General features: G+C 59.4%; 1 long non-coding RNA gene across 1 annotated transcript; it reads right to left on the bottom strand.

Annotated features, from left to right (window-relative positions):
* Nucleotides 1-219: 219 nt before the first annotated feature.
* LOC105469539 (uncharacterized) lies at nt 220-4,365 on the bottom strand. The gene is made up of 3 exons (XR_979961.3): nt 4,223-4,365; nt 3,244-3,640; nt 220-1,348 (listed from the first exon to the last, which is right to left on the bottom strand). It is a non-coding gene; the product is annotated as an uncharacterized lncRNA (long non-coding RNA).
* Between the last annotated feature and the right edge of the window lie 1,143 nt (nt 4,366-5,508).

Raw genomic sequence — 5,508 nt, 5'->3', positions numbered from 1 at the left:
CAGCACAGGATTAGATAAGCACACAGGGCTCCTTAACTCTGCAGGGAATGAGATAAGGGTGGCAGGAGAGGCCCACAAAGTCGGGTGTGGGCAGAGAGGGGAGCAGGGCCTGCACAGTCATGGGACGGTCTGCAGGGAGGGGTTGCTGGGCCCAGGGATTCAGAGCAGCCAGGACAGCGTGAGCAGAGCTGCCTGTGGGAAGGGGAGAGAAACACTGTCTTAGGGGCCAGATGTTTGCCGGCTGCCTACAGTCCTCAGAAGGAGACGGACTTGCTCTGTGACTTCAGCAAATGTGCACCCTCTCTGAGCCTGTGTCCTCCCCTCCCAAACAGGTTCATGATGGATGCCAGGAGGACCAGGTCCTGGATGTGCGTGCCCAGCAGAAAGAAAGGGCTCAATAGCCAACGCCTATTATTAAGCAATTTGACATTTATTCCTAGGTCTCTATTTCCCATTTTACAAATTTTATGTTTTAGTACCAGAAACCTTTTTATTCAAATGAAAAATTCCGACAGGGCACAGTGGCTCATGCCTGTAATCCCAGCAGTTTCAGGGGCTGAGGCAGGAGGACTGCTTGACACCAGGAATTTGAGACCAGCCTGGGTAACATGGTGAATCTCTATGAAAAATACAAAAATTTACCAGGCATGGTGGCACATGCCTGTAGTCTCAGCTATTTGGGAGGCTTAGTTGGGAGGATTGTGTGAGCCCTGGGAGGTGGAGGCTGCAGTGAGCTGTGATTGTACCACTGCACTCCAGCCTGGGTGACAGAGCAAGCAAGACCCTGTCTCAGGAAAAAAAAAAAAAAAAAAAAAAAAGGAAAATTTCCTCAGAACCCCGTTGTATAAGAAACAGGTGGGGCTGGGCGTGGTGGCTCATGCCTGTAATCCCAGCACTCTGGGAGGCCGAGGTGGACAGATCATCTGAGGTCAGGAGTTCGAGACCAGGCAGGCCAACATGGTGAAACCCAGTCTCTACTAAAAATACAAAAATTAGCTGTGTAGTGGTGCATGCCTGTAATCCCAGCTATTTGGGAGGCTGAGGCAGGAGAATCACTTGAACCCGGGAGGCAGAGGTTGCAGTGAGCGGAGATCGCGTCATTGCATTCCAGCCTGGGCAACAGAGCAAGACTCTATCTCAAAACAAACAAACGAACAAACAAAAACCACAAAGAAATAGGCGGAAATGAGGCTTCTGTGGGAGGCGGGACAGGGGTGCGGTCAGCTGTCTTGTCCTGGGTTGGCTGCTCTTCCTCTACCAGCAGCTGGGGTCCTGGGCCTTCTTAGGAATCCCAGGGACTGGAGAAGCTGCTCCACCAACCACAGGGCTGTGCTCCAGGGAGATGAGACTGGCAAAGGAGGGGAGAGCAGGAAGCAGATGGGGAGGCTGACTCAGGGCCCCTGTCCTGGGTGGGGGGCTCCAGCACAAACACTGGGCCCAGAGCACTCAGCCCCCCTTGGCCACATTGCATGTCGGTGGGTGCTTCCTCAGGGTGCAAGACAAAGGCTCAGGATCGGTTCAGCAAACACTGAGCACGCACCTGGGCTGGAAACTGAGCTCACAGATGGGGAGAGGAGCGAGACACAAACAGAAACCAGCGCCAGGGCTCCGAGACAGCAGTGCTCTGGGGCAGCACAGCGTGGGGTGCCCAGGTGGGGACTTAGAAGCTTCAAGAAGGCCTTCTGGAGGCAGCAAATGCTTGGATGGAGCTTGAAAGGATTAGTGAGCCTGGCAAATAACCTAGGAAGAGTGTTGCAGCCCAAGGGAATCGCATGGGCAAAGCATAGAGGTGCCGCAGGGCAGGCAGGGCAGGGGTGGGACTGAAGCTGTTCAGGCTCATCTCGGGGAATGAGACGGAGGGAGGTGGGACCATGAGTGCTGCACTGGGGTCGCAGGGTCTCCGCGGACTGCTGGACACCCCCGGCCCGCCCCTACCCCTGCAGGTCCTGGTGGCTGGCATTGAGGCGAACATACCTGTGACCTATGGAATTGGCAGCCAGAGGGGAGACGAGAGCACTGGCTGTCAATTCATAGGTCAGAGCCCTGTGCACTCGGTCTCAGCAGCCCACCGACAGCCCTCCACCACCCGCCACCATCTGGCCTGGGAGCGTCGCCACGGTAGTCCTGGCTGGTCTGCTGGGCAGCACCTGCCTCTCCTTCTTCGTGGGTACCGGCCCTCGCCCCAGATAACAGCAGCCCCACTGGAATCAGTGGACACTTCCACATGGAGTTGCTGTTACAGGGGGCGGGAGCCAATTGGAGGCCGGGGCCCTGCCTGGCATCCACCTTGGGCAGGGCTCTGGAGAGTGTCCCACGCCCGCTCACCTGGGCGCCCCAGTCTTCGTGGCCCCAAGTCCATGGTCTTTTCACCGAGGCTTCTTATCATCCGGGGCCCACAACTGGCGCCCCGTGTGCTGCCAGCACTCCTTCCTGGGCGAAGTCCAGGCTCAACCCCAAATCAGCCTCATAAAGCCGGGAGCGGCTCTGATTTACAACTCCTGGGCAGCCTTTGCCCGCTCTGATGACCCCACGCCCTCTGTCCCCAAGTTATTTTGTTTCCTTGTTTCTTTCCCAACCAGAGCTGGGTCTCAGTTTCAGGTCTGGCCACTGTCGCCTCTGCCCTTTGCCCACCCTCCCTGCTGCAGCCATGGGGCAGAGGGACCGCAAGGGACAGCTGGCGCTTGTCAATCCCCAGGAAACTCCCAGTGCCCGATTTCATGAGGATGGCCCCGTATGGGAAGCTGAAGATGAGACTGAGAAGACGTGTGGGGGGCTGTAGTGGGGGACACAGAAAGAGGGATAGTGAGGCAGAGGGGCTGAGAGAGGAAGAGAAGAGTAAGGCCGCAGATGGCGGTGCACACCTGGAATCCCAGCACTTTGGGAGACCAAGGTGGGAGGATCTCTTGAGCCCAGGAGTGCAAGACCAGCCTGGGCAACACAGTGAGACCCCATCTCTACAAAAAATAAAAAATTAGCCCAGTGTGGTGATGCATGCCTGTGGTCCCAACTACTCAAGGGGCTGAGGCCGGGGGATCACTTGAGCCTGGGAGGTCGAGGCTCCAGTGAGCTGTGATTGTGCCACTGCACTCCAGCCTCAGTGACAAAGAAAGACCCTGTCTCAAATAAAAATAAGAGGAGCAGGTAGAGAACTGGAAAGGAACAGAGAAAACAAACAGGGACAGTGGATGATGAGGTGAAGGAAGGGGGACGACAGGGAACTGGAAAAGATTTAGATACACAAACCTGCCACAGAACGGGAGGAACAGGCTTGAGCAGTGGCCTGCCTGGAGGGACGCTTAGGACCTCAGTGGCCTGGAAGACAGCAGGGACCTGGGAGCTGGGTGACCTTGAGCAAGTAGCATAACCTCTCTGAACCATTGTCCATATGTCAATCAGGACTTATGAGGCCACCCTGCACGCTGGCCTGGACTGGTGGGAAGCATCCGCCCTGGGACCCTTGGGTCTCTCTCCGCTGTGGGGAGAGGAAGCAGCTGCTGGCCGGGGTCCCTGAGTGAGCCCAGGGCTCTGGGAGGCAGAGCTTCCTCTTGCAAAGCATGTTCTCATCCCTCCCAGACAGGTTCCGGTGACAGGTGCCAGTCCTGCAGAGACCCAGCAGGCATTTTGGGAGACTCCAAAGCTTCTGGAGAGAAAGAGGAGCTTTTAGAGTAGACTTGGGCCCTGCCCCCTTTGCCAGTGGTGGATACAGGCCTAGAGAGACAGAGGGGGCCACCCAAGGTCACAGAGCAGGGCCCCAGGGCCTGTGCTGCCCCAACAGCCTTCCCGAAGTGGCGTCCTCCCTCTCGGGATGCAGTCAGGGTGGGATGGGGGATCCCTGGGCTGGAATCCTGCTGCCTGGGGGGACAGGCCTGCGAAGGAAGACCCTGTAGTTGGTGGCTGGCCTTCCACTCAGCCTGGCGGCCCTTCCCACAGAGGCCTGGGTGAGACCAGCCTCCTGCGGTGTGGTGTCCAAGTGCCCTGGCCTGGCAGTGGCAGCGCCCGATCAGGAAGCCTGGCTCCACAGCTCTGAGCGCTGATGCTAAGGCCCCCTCATCCCACAGTGGAAACCAAGGCCCAGAGAGGAAGGAGTTGTGCTGGCCACCCCATGGCTGTCCAGGTCCCTTTATTCCCCAGGATTGGCCACCCTTCAGAGAGGTGCCTGGGCTCAGGAGCCTCCTAGGACAGGGAGTGTGGCAGGGGTCCTACCACTCAGGAAGCCTCTTACCTGGGTCCTGGGCTGGCCCTCGGGGCACAAGGAGGAAGTGGGGACGCCCTGGGCCCAGGGCCTTTTGAGCCGTTGACCCAGCCCCTGGTGGTGGTTAATGATTATCCCACCACCGTCAATACTGATCACAAGTGCGGTTCGAAGGGCAGGAAGCCCTGGACTGTGCCCGGGCAGGGTGGGGCGGGTCCAGGAAGCATCAGGCTGGGCCCCATCTGCCTCTCCGGGTGGCATCAGCACCCAGTCATCCACAGCCCTGTCTCCTCCAGGGCCTCGCCCTCCTGATCTCTTACCAGCCCCAGGTGTCCGTGGGCAGCCAGGACCCGAGGCTCCCTTGGGATAAAGCTTCTGCTCTGTTCCCAGTGCCCAGATCTCCCCCACTCAGGAGGGGCCACAGAGTGGGGCTGGGGGACCTTCGCTAACCCCAGAGGCCTGCGGAACCTGGCAAAGTGAGGGCCCCCTGATTCCCAGCCCGAGCCTCAGTTTCCCCATGGACCCGCCCACCTTTGTGCAGTGCCACTGGGAAGCAGGGCAGGGAGGAGCACGGTGCTCTAATTGTGCTCACAAGAAACAAGATGTGTGGGGGGCAACGGGCGCTCCCTGGTCCCATGTAAAGCTTTGTGCAGTGAGGGCTGGGATTCTGACTGCAGTGCTGCTCCAGAACCCCTCCCTGGAGCTCCGACCCCAGAGCGGAGTGGAAGCCAAGGGTCCAGAGGCCTGAGCCGCCCCTAAAGCCCCCACTAGGGATGGTGAGAGCAACCTCTAGAACGCCTCAGGCTCAGCCTTCCCTGAGTGGCCTCAAGTGACAACCAGGCAGGGTCAGCTGGGCAGGGAACACCAGGAAGGACTGAGGCTCAGGGACCCAGGGTGTCGCCTCAGGTCCCATAGTCAGGGCTTGAGCCTGCCTGGCGTCCCCACAGCCAGGGGCCCTGGGGTCAGGCTGGACCCTGGGGTCTTGCAGGGACACAACCAATGTGGTCTGGGCAGGCAGGCTCCAAAGACCATCCCTCCCTCCCTGGCAGCCCCACGTAGCTCCTGCCATATCAGGAGTGGGGCTGGGGTGGCAGCCCCCTGGGAAGGGCAAGGCAGAGCTCAGAGCCAGCGGAAGGGGTGCAGGGCTGGGTGCCTCTGGGTCCCCCCTGTGCCCTGACCTGCTGGGCAAGGCCGGGAGGCGTGGCGACCCCTGGTGGTGACATGGGAGGTGCTGGGTGCAGAGGTGGGATCTGGGGCGGAGCCAAGGTCAAGGCTGAGGCCAGGGTTCGCAGGGACAGAGGATCTAAGAGGGGGGC

This window comes from Macaca nemestrina, chromosome 12 (genome assembly GCF_043159975.1).
Source record: "Macaca nemestrina isolate mMacNem1 chromosome 12, mMacNem.hap1, whole genome shotgun sequence".
Classification (NCBI taxonomy): Eukaryota; Metazoa; Chordata; class Mammalia; order Primates; family Cercopithecidae; genus Macaca; species Macaca nemestrina.
Note: the sequence above shows the minus strand (reverse complement) of the source record. Positions and strands in the feature narration are given on the sequence as shown.